Here is a 12,684-nt window from a genome sequence, read left to right as displayed (position 1 = left end):
GCTTCACGAAAATTTTCCCCCATCCTCAACTTAGAAAAATTGCAAATGTGGAAAATAATAGAAAGCAGAAAACAAAACGAAATAAAAAACCCCGCTGATTATAGCTGTTCAGATTTGTGGTGTTTTTCCTTCCAGTCTTTTTTTCGTGCTTAAATTTGTTATTTTTTTTTTACTTTTAACATAGGGATATACTCCACGTTTGAAGATACAATGCAATTTTCCTTTAATTGGCACATCCTGCACATTGTCAGACACAATGCTTCGGCCCTACTTCGGAAGTAGATTCAGGTCTACTTCCCTGCAGTGGGGTGCAGCGGGGTGCACAGAGCCCCAGACTCAGGCCACGGTGGCAGTTGGAATCCTGGGATGTAAGCACTTGAGGACATCTTGGCATTCTTTGGGTTCGAAGCTTTGTTTAACAGATGAGGAAACTGAGGCCCAGAAAATTGCATTCCATCACTCACTAGCTTCTAGTGATCCCTCAACCAGGATTTTCACACGTACAATTTCGTCTGCACAGGCGCCTCCCTTGACCACCGGGTGAGGGTGGACAATTCTCCATTTGCCCCCCAGACCCACGGTTCCCTTCTCCAGCTCCTCTGTGCCCCAGGTGGCCGGTCTGCGGGTCTGCCATTCCTGACCTCTGGTACAATTAGGCCAAGAGAGGACCGGTGGACATGGGAGGGAGGAGGGGGCTGGAGAGGGCATCCCTTGACACCTCCCCCACCAGGCCATGCCTGGCTCCTCTCCTGCAGGAATTCCTATTTGGTGGCCCTCTCCCACAGGTCCTGCCGGGTCTGTGGCAGCTCCCTCTCCTGGCCTTCAGAGCTGGGGGAGGCAGAGGTTTCCAGCTGAGGCTAGTCCCTGGGGCTTCAGGCCCCCAAAGATGTCCCTTAACTGTGCCCAGCCCTCTACATCCAGCCTGCTCAGTAAGTTCCCTCAAGCAGCCCTTCTGAGCGCCACCTCCGGGTGCCCCGGCTGGCATGCCCACCTAGTCCTGCCCAGCCCAGACGTGCTGTCATCCTGCCTTATTTTCTTCACAGCACTGGTCATCATCTGAAATTAACTCGTGTGTTGAGTGTCCGCCTCTCCCCCTGGGCTGAGAGCCCCATCAGGTGAGGGACCTCATATACCAAACACAGACGCCTGAGTAGATCTCAGCGCTTATTAACCAAATGACTGCGGGAAGGAAGGACAGAGGCTGAACTCAAACTCCTGATTCCTAACTCGGTGCCCTTCCACCTCAGTGGCTTCTTTTTTCTTATATTCTAGAAGGGCGATGTAGGAAGTAACCGAATGCCGGCCCTGCCCTGAAGTTTACGTTCTAGTAGAGTGTGATTATTACACAGTAACAATAATACTAGTATAATAATGGCCCTGCCCCAGAGGCGTTATTCTAGGCGCCGCCCCCATCCCCCACCCTGGCCCTCGTGATCACACAAGGAGACAAGGACTGTCGTGGCCTTGACTGACCAAGGACAGACAAGGTTCTTGCTGCAGTGGTCCAGGGCAGGGCTGCTGTTGACTCAAGGCCCTGGAAAGCAGTGAGGGGGGAAGGAAAATTCCATAAAGGAGTGCTTGTCCTGTCCACTGCAGGACCCCGGAGCAAAGCCTGGGGCTCGCGTGGCGGTTCCCAGTTCTCACATGGTGGGTGAGCGGGTGTTCAGTGGATGAGGAAGTGGGGACCTCGGCACCGACGGAAACCAGTGGATGGGGAAGGGGGCGCCCAGAGGTTCTCATAAGGAGGATTTCTCCCTCCCCAAATGCTGGGCATGCCTCCAGGAGAAATGTGGGCAGTGCTGGGGAGTCTCATCTAGGCGCACACCACCTTTGCACCATTTTTGTGCTGGGTTGGGGGACGGGTTCTTGTTACGATGCGAGAGCAGTGGGGATGCCAGGCCGCTTCCACAGCAGTGGTCTTGCCAGCCTGGCTCGTTGGCCTGTCATGTGGCTAACATCATGGAACCTGACCCTTCTCCACCTCCTGGGTTGCTTCAGAAGAGACCCAGCCTGGTCCTCTGGGCAGCATAGGAATTAGAGAACCTACTGCTTCTCTGTCATCTCTCACCAACAGCCCGTTGGGAGGGAATCCGCTCAGGCTGTGGCCCGCATGGCTCCTGAAGCCCTGGGCTTAGGGCAGGGGTGAGGTGGGCTCTGTGCTTAGGCAAATGGAGAAGATGCACAGAGCCAGTGGTAGGCCCACTCTCCTTCCCAGGCAGGCAGGACTCCCAGCAGCTCAGCCATGGAAGATGTCCAGCCTGTCACTTTACCTGTCTGCTCCTCAGTTTTCTCGTCTGTAAAATGGGGATGATGATAACACCCAAACCTCAGGGTTGTCATGAGCATAAACAGAGAGTAGTGCACAGGGAAACCTGCTGAGGCTCTGAGACCTGCTGGGCCAGTCCTGGGGCAGGGTCTCAAGAAAGAAACGCAGCCACGGGAGTTCCAACAGGTCCTCACCGTCTCCTGAAGACCACACAAGGGGTCGAGGCTCATACACCACAGCCGTGCCAGGCCAACTCCCCATCCTAACACCCTACAGCTCCCAGGAGACGCCCAAGCTCCTTTCAAGAAGACTCTCCCTCATCTGCGCATGTCTGCCCCGCCCTTGCCTGGCCTCAGCACTGCTCACGCCACAGTCAGTGGACGAGGTGATCACGCAGCGCTGGCTGCTGCCGGCCACTGCATGTGCTGCCATGGTTATTATTATTTTTTATTATTATTATTTTAACATGGGCAGGCACTGGGAATCGAACCTGGGTCCTCTGGCATGGCAGGCAAGGGCGGGGCAGACATGCGCAGCAGCATAGCCTGCTGCCATGGTTCTTGATTCCCCAAGAGGGTAGTTCTTTTCCTTTCTATCTCCCAGGGAGGGTGGGTGAAGAAACGGAGCAGATGATGCCAGACACCTCTTCAGCAGGCCTGGGACAGCTGGGAACACTCACACCATAATGCCTGTGGTCCCATCATGCAGAGAAAGCACTTGGCCTATGGCAAGTCCACACCCTGCTAAGGTGGCATTTCTAGAACTGCCAAACGGGAAGGCTCTGCTGGAATTTTCCATCTGGGCTAATGGTGAGCTTGCTGAGCCGGGCTAGGAAAATATTTCCAGTCAAGGATGAAAGATCATGGAATGAAGCGGTCTGGGCCCCGTCACTGTCTGTGTGGAGCCCATAACCCTGGGCTGCCCAATGCAAACAGGACGGATGGTTTGTATTTTCCAGGTGATGGATTTGGATGTGTCTACAAACCTTTACTGAGCTGAGAAGTCTTTTTTCTTTTTTCAGTTTTTAAAAAAAATATTTTTATTGAGAAAACAGCATACAAAGACAAAGATTCTTAACATACGAACATGTACAAAGGCTCACAATATCATCACATAGTAGTATATTCATCACCATGATCATTTTTTAGAACATTTGCATCACTCCAGAAAAAGAAATAAAAAGAAAAAAGAAAAAACTCATACATACCATACTCCTTAACCCTCCCTCTCACTGACCACTAGTGTTTCCATCTACCCAATATATTTTAACCTTTGTTCTCCCTATTATTTGTGTATTTTTTTATTCGTATTTTTTACTCATCTTTCCATACCCTAGATAAAGGGAACATCAAACACAAGGTTTTCACAATCACACAGTCACATTGTAAATGTTATATCTTTATACAATCATCTTTAAGAAACAAGGCTACTGGAGAACAGCTCTACAGTTTCAGGTAGTTTCCTTTAACCACTCAACCATAAACTGAAAAGGGATATCTATATAATGCATAAGAATAACCTCTTGACTCTGTTTGAAATCTCTGTCACTGACACTTTATTTTGTCTCATTTCTCTCTTCCCCCTTTTGGTTGAGGTTTTCTCAGTCCCTTGATGCTGAGTCCCCGCTCATTCTAGGATATCTGTCCCACATTGCCAGGGAGGTTTATACCCCTGGGAGTCATGTCCCACTTAGAGAGGGGGAGGGCAGTGAATTTGCTTGTCGTGTTGGCTGAGAGAGAGGACACATCTGAGCAGCAAAATAGGTTCTCTGGGGGTGACTCTAAGGCCTAATTTTAAGTAGGCTTAGCCTGTCCTTTGTAGGGACAAGTTTCATAGGAACAAATCCCAAGATCGAGGGCTTGGCCTATTGGTTTGGTTGTCCCCACTCTTTGTGAGAATATCAGGAATTCTCCAAATGAATTTCCCCCACTTCTCCCCATTCCCCCAAGGGGACTTTGCAAATATTTATTTATTCACTCTTCAGATCACTCTGGGATTTATCGGGGCATCACACTAACCTGAACAAACCTACAAAATCTCATGCCCTATTCAAGGTTCCATGTACTTATGGCGTTCAATTGAACTGTCTATATAAGTTAAATTAGGAAACACACTAGTCAAAATATATATTTTGTACCAAATAAACATTTCTCAGCTGAGAAGTCTTAGTAAGGATCAGAATAAGCAGGCTAGTGGCTACATTCTGGAACTAAGAAACACAGAGACTCCTCCCAGGTAGGGAGACCTTGAAAATGCTGCTGTATATTTCTCCAAGGCGGAGAGCTGAAGGCAGAGCCATTTCAAAGGCCTGGTTGGCCAGGAGGCTGCCTAGGATGCCAGTTTGCAAGGGCCACCGTGACACATTGTAAATGCAATGACAAGGGATAAAAAGGAATGCCTTGGAAAGAGGGTGGAAAGACCCTCAAGGAGCACGAACAAGTAATAACAATAGTTGTTAACTGGAGCCTGAGACAGGTGCTGGAGGAACCCCAAAATTCCAGGGCTCCTGTTTTGCTGAGTAGAGGATACGAGTTTGGGGCCTAGTTACGGCTGCTCAGGATATGAGAGGAGGTGGGTCCTGCCACCAGGTCCTCTTGCTGCAACGTCCTTACCTGGGTCAGCCTCTCCTCTAAACATCAGCCTTGAGGGCTCCCTGTCCAGGTTCCCTCACGTCTCCTTCAGGGCCTGGCTAAAAGAACCAGAGACCCTGGGCCTTTGTCCCTGGCACCCTTTGTCTCCTGGTGGAAGGCACCTGTGATGTGAGTGTGCTGTGAGTCTTGTCAGAAAGTGTCTTCTCCATCTGGCTCAGCACACCTACCATCAGACTAGGTAAAATATGTCCCCAGAGCCATTTCATGAGGAAATCCATAAACCACAATTTAGAGAACTATCCAGCCTTGTTCCCTATCTGTCAAGGGAGGGGCTGGGACGGAATTAGCTCTCTCCAACTTCAGCTTGCTTTGGATTTGTTAAGTATCCTATCCCCAACCAGGCAATGAGGAGGAATTGCTCTGCTGTGTACTGGGCAGGATTCCAGGGAACTGGGCAGGGTCCGGAAGGCCGTCTGGCCCATGATGTGCAGCCTGTGGGCTTCCAAGGCCGCCTCCTTTGTGGCGACACTGGAGGAGGCCTGCAGCTTCCGGGGTCAAATGGATCAGCCTTTGAATGGATCGGCCTCTCTGGCACTAGGAACAAAATAAATTCCCCACATAAATCCAGTTGCTGCTCTGAGCCGGGATCTCTGATGATGCTTTCCCATGAAGAAATTTGTTAGGCCTTAAAAACCTTGAAGGGGAGCCATTCTGATGTGGAAGCTTTTACTCCCTCTATTATTTATGTTACCTCTCTTAGCTTCTCTTCTCTCAAGAGACATCTAAGAGGCCAAATCTACTTGCTTTTCCCATTCTCCAAAAGCACATGGAATTTAAATGGCAACAAAGAACTGGCTGGTAGTTTGATGTGGGAGTTTCTAATATCTGTTTATTTAGACAACGTGAAATTTAAGAGAGATAAATGTCAAGTCCTGCCCTAGGGTCAAAAACAAACAAATGGCACAAGAACAGAACAGCAGAGATGTGGCTGAGGAAGCTTTAGGTATTCAGCTGTCTTCTAGCTTGATGACCACGTGGTTTAATATGAGGTTTCCAAAGGTTCTGATGCAATCCAACAAGAGCTTACTCTGTGGGTGTGGCCAGCAGCTGCTGGAGAGGTGACGTCATTCTGGGAAGCCCGTTCTGGGAGGGGCCTCGTCACGTTAGAAGGCACCCAGAGGTCAGGGATCAGGATGGAAACCACGCATGTATGAGAGATGATAATGGGTTTATCTTTTGAACCAGCAACTCCATTTCCAGGCCTTTTGCTGTATTAGTTTCTCATTGTTACCTACAAGCTTGCTGGCTTGAAATTGCAAAAATTTATGGGTCAGAAATCCAAATTGGGTTGGCAGGGCTGTGTCTCTTCTGGAGGCTATAGGGGAGAATCCATTTTCTTGCCTTTTCGAGCCCACCTTCCTGGGCTCAATTCTGGCCCCTTTCTAGCAGTGGTAGCACCCTGACCAGGTGACCCTCCTGTCCCCTTCTTGGAAAGACCCTTGTGATTACACTGGACCCACCTGAGAACCCAGGGTAATCTCCTTATGTCAAGATTCTTAACGTAATCGCCTCTTCCATGTAAGGTAATGTACTCACAGGCTCTGGGGATTCAGGTGTGGCCATGTGTGGGAGCCACTTGCCTACAGAAACACCCACGAGTATGTAAGGATACAGGCACAATGATTTTAAATACTGAAAACACGGTGACAGCCTAATGTCTGATAACAGGGTCTGGCTGAATGATGGGGCAGCCACTCTGTGCAACACTGCACAGCCATAAAAAGAGATATATGCCAGTCTGAAACTATTGTTTACCCCAGAAAAGACATGTTTTAATCCTGATCCATACTTGTGGGGCCAGACCTATTGTTTTGATTGGATTGTTTCCATGGTGATGTGACATACCTAACTGTGGGTGTGAGCTTTTGATGAGATGGAGCTATGACCCTGCCCATTTAAGGTGGGTCTTGATTAGTTTATTGGGGTCCTTTAAAAGGGAAACATTTTGGAAAAACCTCAGATGCAGATGCTTGTAGAACGGATGCTTGGAATGTTTACAGAGAGAGTAGATGTCTCCATGTACCTTCCCATGAGATGCTAAGTAAGCCAGAACCCAGGGTTGTGTCCCAGAGGAGCTAAGTGAAGGCCCACAGATGTTTAGAGAGGAAACCACTGGCATCAGAAGCTAGAAGCAACAGAACTGGAAACAAGGACCAACAGACACCAGCCATGTGCCTTCTTCCCACATGACAGACATTGGCCTTTCTTGAGTCAACATATTTTTTTCTGGATGCCTTAGTTTAGACATTTTCATGGCCTTAGAACTGTAAACTTGTAACTTAATAAATTCCCTTTTTAAAAGCCATCTCGTTTCTGGTATATTGCATTCCAGCAGCTTTAACAGGTAAATGACATAGAAGTGTGTCCATCATGTTGTTTTGAGTGAGAAAAAAACAAATTTTAGAAATTCATAATTTACTTGTTCAGAAAATATTTTCAATGCCTACCAAGTGCCAGGCACTGGGACACAACAGTGAATTAAACAGGGGGAGCTTATAGTCCATTTCTATATAAAAGCTATAAATGAAAATATGTGTATGCATGGAGAAATAAGTCTGGAAATTGGATACTGAATTGTTAGCCATGAGGATCTGGGAGGGTAAAAGTAGGAAGTGGAAGAGGTGGGGACTTGCCCTTTCTATTTGGATATGTTCAGATTGCTTTATTTTTTTCAATAACATTTATTATTTCTGCTAAAAATTAAAATGAACTAAGGTACACTCACCAGGACAAGTGATCTTTTATGTTTACACCCAATTCATAATGATAAACCACACCACCTACAGAAAAGAAGAAGGAAGAAGAGAGGGAGGGGAGGAAGGAGAGAGACTGGAAAAAGGAAAGGAGGGAGGAAAGGGGAGGGAAAGAAAGAACAAACTGATGAGCGCCAGCTTGGAGAAGGGAAGACTTGTGGGACACCTGCCAAACCTCTGGTGGCACAAGTGTCCACTCCCTGCCCAATGAGAAGGGGCAGCACCTCAGAATTCATTTTTCTATACTTTCCCCTAGGGCCCCCAGCCAAGCAGGGACACACTGTCAACACGGGAAGCAACAAATGGGAGAAGCATCATGCCAGGGAGCAGCTTTGACCCCAAAAGTCAACAGGTACACCTGTCAGCCTCAATCTACACCAGGATTTGCCACCTTCCAGTTATAACCATTTCAGCCATAGCTTGGTACCTTCCACGCCCCTGGAATGTCCTCTTTTTTATTTTGAAGCACAGGTTCTCCAGTTTGGGGAAGTGGCTGGAAATCCCAGGTTAACTGTTTTAGCAATGGTGGTCCCAAAGCTGAACTTGTGCTGCTGCTTCTTTGTACTGCACTGCCACCTCCAAGTTGGCCCCTTGCCCTCTGCACGTGACTCTGGGCTGGCAGCTTTGTGGTCATGAGGTGTGGGGAGAGAAGGAGCAGGAGAGGCCTTGGGCCCTGGGCAATGGCATAACAGACTCATGGGCACTTCCCACAGACCTAAAATCCCTTGAAAAATACTGTCTCAAAGCTGCACACCTGCTAAACAGACTGTCTGGAAACCTGACCCAGCAGTATACAAAACAGGCTTGTGCCTTTTTTTTTTTTACATGGGCAGGCACCGGGAATCGAACCAGGTCCTCTGGCATGGCAGGCGAGCATTCCTGCCTGCTGAGCCACCATGGCCCGCCCTGTGCCTTTTAATTTTACCCTTGGTTCTTCCTGTTCTAGGAGCAAAAGACTGGACATGAGTATATGAAATATTCACGTTTTACTCAGGAAATAAGGAACTGTTGATTTTCTTGGGGGACAGTAAAAGAGTTGTCACTTCCTTTTACTGCTTTTAAAACAAGAAAAACATAATTTCAAATTAATTCTAATTGTCCCCTTGAACACCTACTTCACCTTCCTAGTCCAATAGTTGGACAAAAGTAAAGCTGCTACCAAAGCGTAGTTTGATGCAACCTGCCAGGCCCTGCGTGACATGTCCCCGCCCCTAGAGTGCTCCGTCCTCTCCTCCTCCCACTGCTCCCTCACTCACAGGCTGGGCAAGCTCCTGCCCCGGCTCCTCTGTACTTACTCATTCCCTCTGCCTGGAGTACTCCTTCTCCAGGCATCTGCACGTTTCCCTCCTTCCTTCGGGTCTTTGCTCCAATGTCACCTTCTCTGGAGGCTTCCCTGACCATCCTCTTTAGAACTGCAGTCCCCACCCAGCCATGCAGCCCCTTTCCTGGCTTTATTTTTCTCAGGAGTACTTGTCATCTTCTAACAGATAACTTATTTATTTCGTATACTGCCTACCCCCTTTTTAATGTAAACTCCACATTGGCAGGGATTTTCATCCATTTCTTTCATCATTGTAAGCCCAGCACCTAGAATATTTATTGCATTCGAATCTTTACAGAGGAAAAGTTTGCATTAAGTATTTAAAGTCTTGTAAATATGGTAATGATTCCACCCAGCACATTCACATCCAGGAACTTATCCCTTAGTAATTTGTCCCAGGAGTAATCATGATGTGTGCTAAGCTTTAGTTAGGAATGCTGCAAAAGCAAAACACTGGAAACAATAACAGCTGACATTTCATTAACATATATCATGAGCCAGATTCTCTTCTAACCATTTCACACACACGAACTCTTTTAAACATCACCCATTATTGTCCCTATTTTATAGATGAGGAAAACAGAGACAGAGGGAATGAGATAGGTTGTGATCAGAGCTGAGATGTGAAGCCAGGGGTCTGACCCAAGAGCCCACACTCTACTGTGGATTAAATAATCTATGCTCCACCCGTGCCAAGGGATTAAATGCATTTCAATGATGTTGTAGGCAAGAGACTTTTTTTAGCTTGGGCATCTTAGAGAGGGGGCATGGACTTTTCAAATTATATACAAATTGGGTGTTCGTTCACATTTCTGGAATATCAGAAATATCAAATTCTCTAAGACATCCAGGATCCAGGTATGCAGGATAATTCTTCTATCCTAACAAATTCATGTGAACATATCCTACACTTGCCTTTTTGATGCTGTTTTAGCGCAGTCTCTCTCTCTCTCTCTCTCTCTAGCCACAGCAAATCCTTGTTAATACCTTGGTTTACTTGTTTAATAAACTTTACTATTAGAGCAGGTTTACGTTTACAGAAAAATAGTGCAGAAAGTACCGAGCTCCCATATGCCACCCCACACGGGCTGTACACGAGGTCGTTTCCCTTATTAACATCATGCATTAGTGTGGTACACTTGTCATGAAGAACCAATATTTATATATCTTTAGTAGCTAAAGTTCAGAATTTACATTAGGGTTCAATCTGTGTGGATACAGTTCTATGGGCTTTGATATATATATACTCTTAGGTATCCACCATCCCTGCATCATACACAATTGTCTCACTATTATAAAAAGGCTCTGTGTGCCATCCATTCATCTCTTTTCTCCATCCCAATCCTTCAACCTATGACAAACCAATGATTTAAAAAAATACTTTTTTAAAACAAACACTCCTCATCCCCATCCCTCCTTTCTCTGGTTACCTCTAATTTGCTTTCTATCTCTGCACATTGGCTATTCTTAGTCATCTCTTATAAGTGATATCATACAATTTTTGTCCCTGTGTATCCTGCTTATTTTACTGAACACAATGTTTTCAAGTTTCTTCCATGTTGCAGAATGTCTCATAACTTCATTTTTTCTTATGGCTGAATATTCTATTGTGTCTATGTACCACATTTTGTTTATCCATTCATTAGCTGATGGACATTTAGGTTGTTTCCAGCTTTTGGCTATTTTGAATAATGTTGCTATAAATATCGGTGTACAAGTATCTGTTTGCAACCCAGTTTTCACTCTCTTTGAGTCTATACCTAGAAGTAAGATTGCCAGATCAAATGGTAATTCTATATTTTATTTTTCCACACACTCTCCAACACTTTTTTCTTTCTTTCTTTCTTTTAAATAATAGCTATCCTTGTAGGTGTGAAGCGGTATCTTATTGCAGTTTTAATTTGCATTTCCCTAAAGGCTAATGATCTTGAGCATTTCTTCATGTGTGTATTGGCCATTTGTATTTTCTTCTTTGGAGAAATGTCTATTCAAGTTCTTTGCCCATTTTTAAACTGGATTATTTGACTTTTTTGGTTGAGCTGTAGGAGTTCTTTATAAATTCTGGATATTAAACTCTTATTTGATATATGGTTTGAAACTATTTTTCCCATCCTGAAGGTTGTCTTTTCACTTTTCTTTAATGCACAAAAGTTTTAAATTTTTATGAAAACAAATTTATCTTTTCTTCTTTTTTTGCATGTGCTTTTGGTGTCATATCTAAGAACCCACTGCTGAATCCATTGGAGACCCTCATCCATTGGGGGGACCCACGGGAGGCCTCACTCAGGTGGTGGGCCCATCATGCCTGGAGGGGGTGCTCCTCGGCCCATGATCAGGTAGGTAATGGGTCAGGGCTCCTACAATACTGGCCATGGCAGCAGATGCAGTGGCTACAACAGTGCCTCCCTTGTGGAGTTATCACCTTCTGGGATGTCCCATCAACCCCACGGACTGGCCCTGCAAGTCCTGTAGGAGCCTGGGGGATGGGAACACCAGCTGTAATACCTCTGCCAGCTGCCTTCTCAATCCCTGGGCCTCCAGTAGCTCCAGCAAGTGGCACTTGAACAATGCCAGTATCTTTGGGAGGAGGACCCTCTACTGTCATTGAGACCAGCAGCACCAGACCAAGGATATGCTTCTCTTCTTTTTTGCTTGTTTTGGGTTCTTTGGCTTAATCTTCCTGAACTCATCACAGTCACAAAGGATCAGGTTCATATGCTTGTTAAAACCTTGAAGGTGCCAATGCAGATGCAGCCATTTTGCAGGATGCACCTCATCCTGTAGTTGGTGTGCTGAAGCATCTTGCTGCTCTTGTCCACAGTCATGGCGGCAGTTCCCGATGGCTCAGATTCCCGCAGGATTAGCTCTGCACAGGCCTAGACGTGTGCCAGTGACCCAATTCTTGCTGCCACTACCAGAAATGCCTTATCAATTTTTTAAAATTATTTTTTAAATTGTGAAATATAACATGTATACAAAGCAAAGAAAGAAAAAAGCAATAATTTTCTTTTCTTTTTTTTTTTTTTGACCTAAACAATGAGAATTCATTCGCTTACAGTTTTGAGGCTGGAAAAATGTCCAAATCAAGGCATCATCAAAGCAATGCTTTCTTCCTGAAGACTGTGGCATTCTGGGCTGGATGCTGGTGATTCTGGTCCATAGCTTATCACATAGCAGGGCCTTTGGTGGCATCTCCTGGTCTCTCCCTTCTCTTCCGGTTCTGTTCAGGTTCTACTTCTGGCTTCTTCCTCTGGGGCTTTCTCTCTCTCTTTCTTTTTTTTTAGCTTTTTAATTATATAATATAACATCTATGCAAAGCAAAGAAAGAAAAAAGCAATAATTTTTCAAAGCACACTTGAACAGATTCTAGGGTTTGTCATGGGCTACCATTCCACCATCTCAGAATTTTCCTTCTAGCTGCTCCTAAACACTGGAAGCTAAAAGGAGTATTGATAGAGTGATTCGGCAGTCACACATGTTTGCTAAATCCTATTCTCTCTGTTATGCCTCCTCCTTCTCCTTTGATCCTTCTCCCAATCTAAAGGGATCTTTGGGCAATGCCCGTTTTGACTTTTTCATATTGAGAAGGAGGTGTCAACACTAAAGGATAGGAAGATATTGTTAACTGATAACTTGGGACAGGCTGGTCCCTCTGAGTTTCCAGATTTATATGACCTAGGAACCCTCCGGGAA

The 12,684-nt window shown here is 46.0% G+C and overlaps 1 pseudogene; it reads right to left on the bottom strand.

Moving 5' to 3' along the window:
- Window positions 1-11,241: 11,241 nt before the first annotated feature.
- LOC143658436 (small nuclear ribonucleoprotein-associated protein B' pseudogene) lies at window positions 11,242-11,816 on the bottom strand (annotated as a pseudogene).
- Window positions 11,817-12,684: the final 868 nt, after the last annotated feature.

This window comes from Tamandua tetradactyla, chromosome 16 (genome assembly GCF_023851605.1).
Source record: "Tamandua tetradactyla isolate mTamTet1 chromosome 16, mTamTet1.pri, whole genome shotgun sequence".
In the NCBI taxonomy this organism is placed as follows: domain Eukaryota; kingdom Metazoa; phylum Chordata; class Mammalia; order Pilosa; family Myrmecophagidae; genus Tamandua; species Tamandua tetradactyla.
This window is presented reverse-complemented; position numbering and strand designations above follow the sequence as displayed.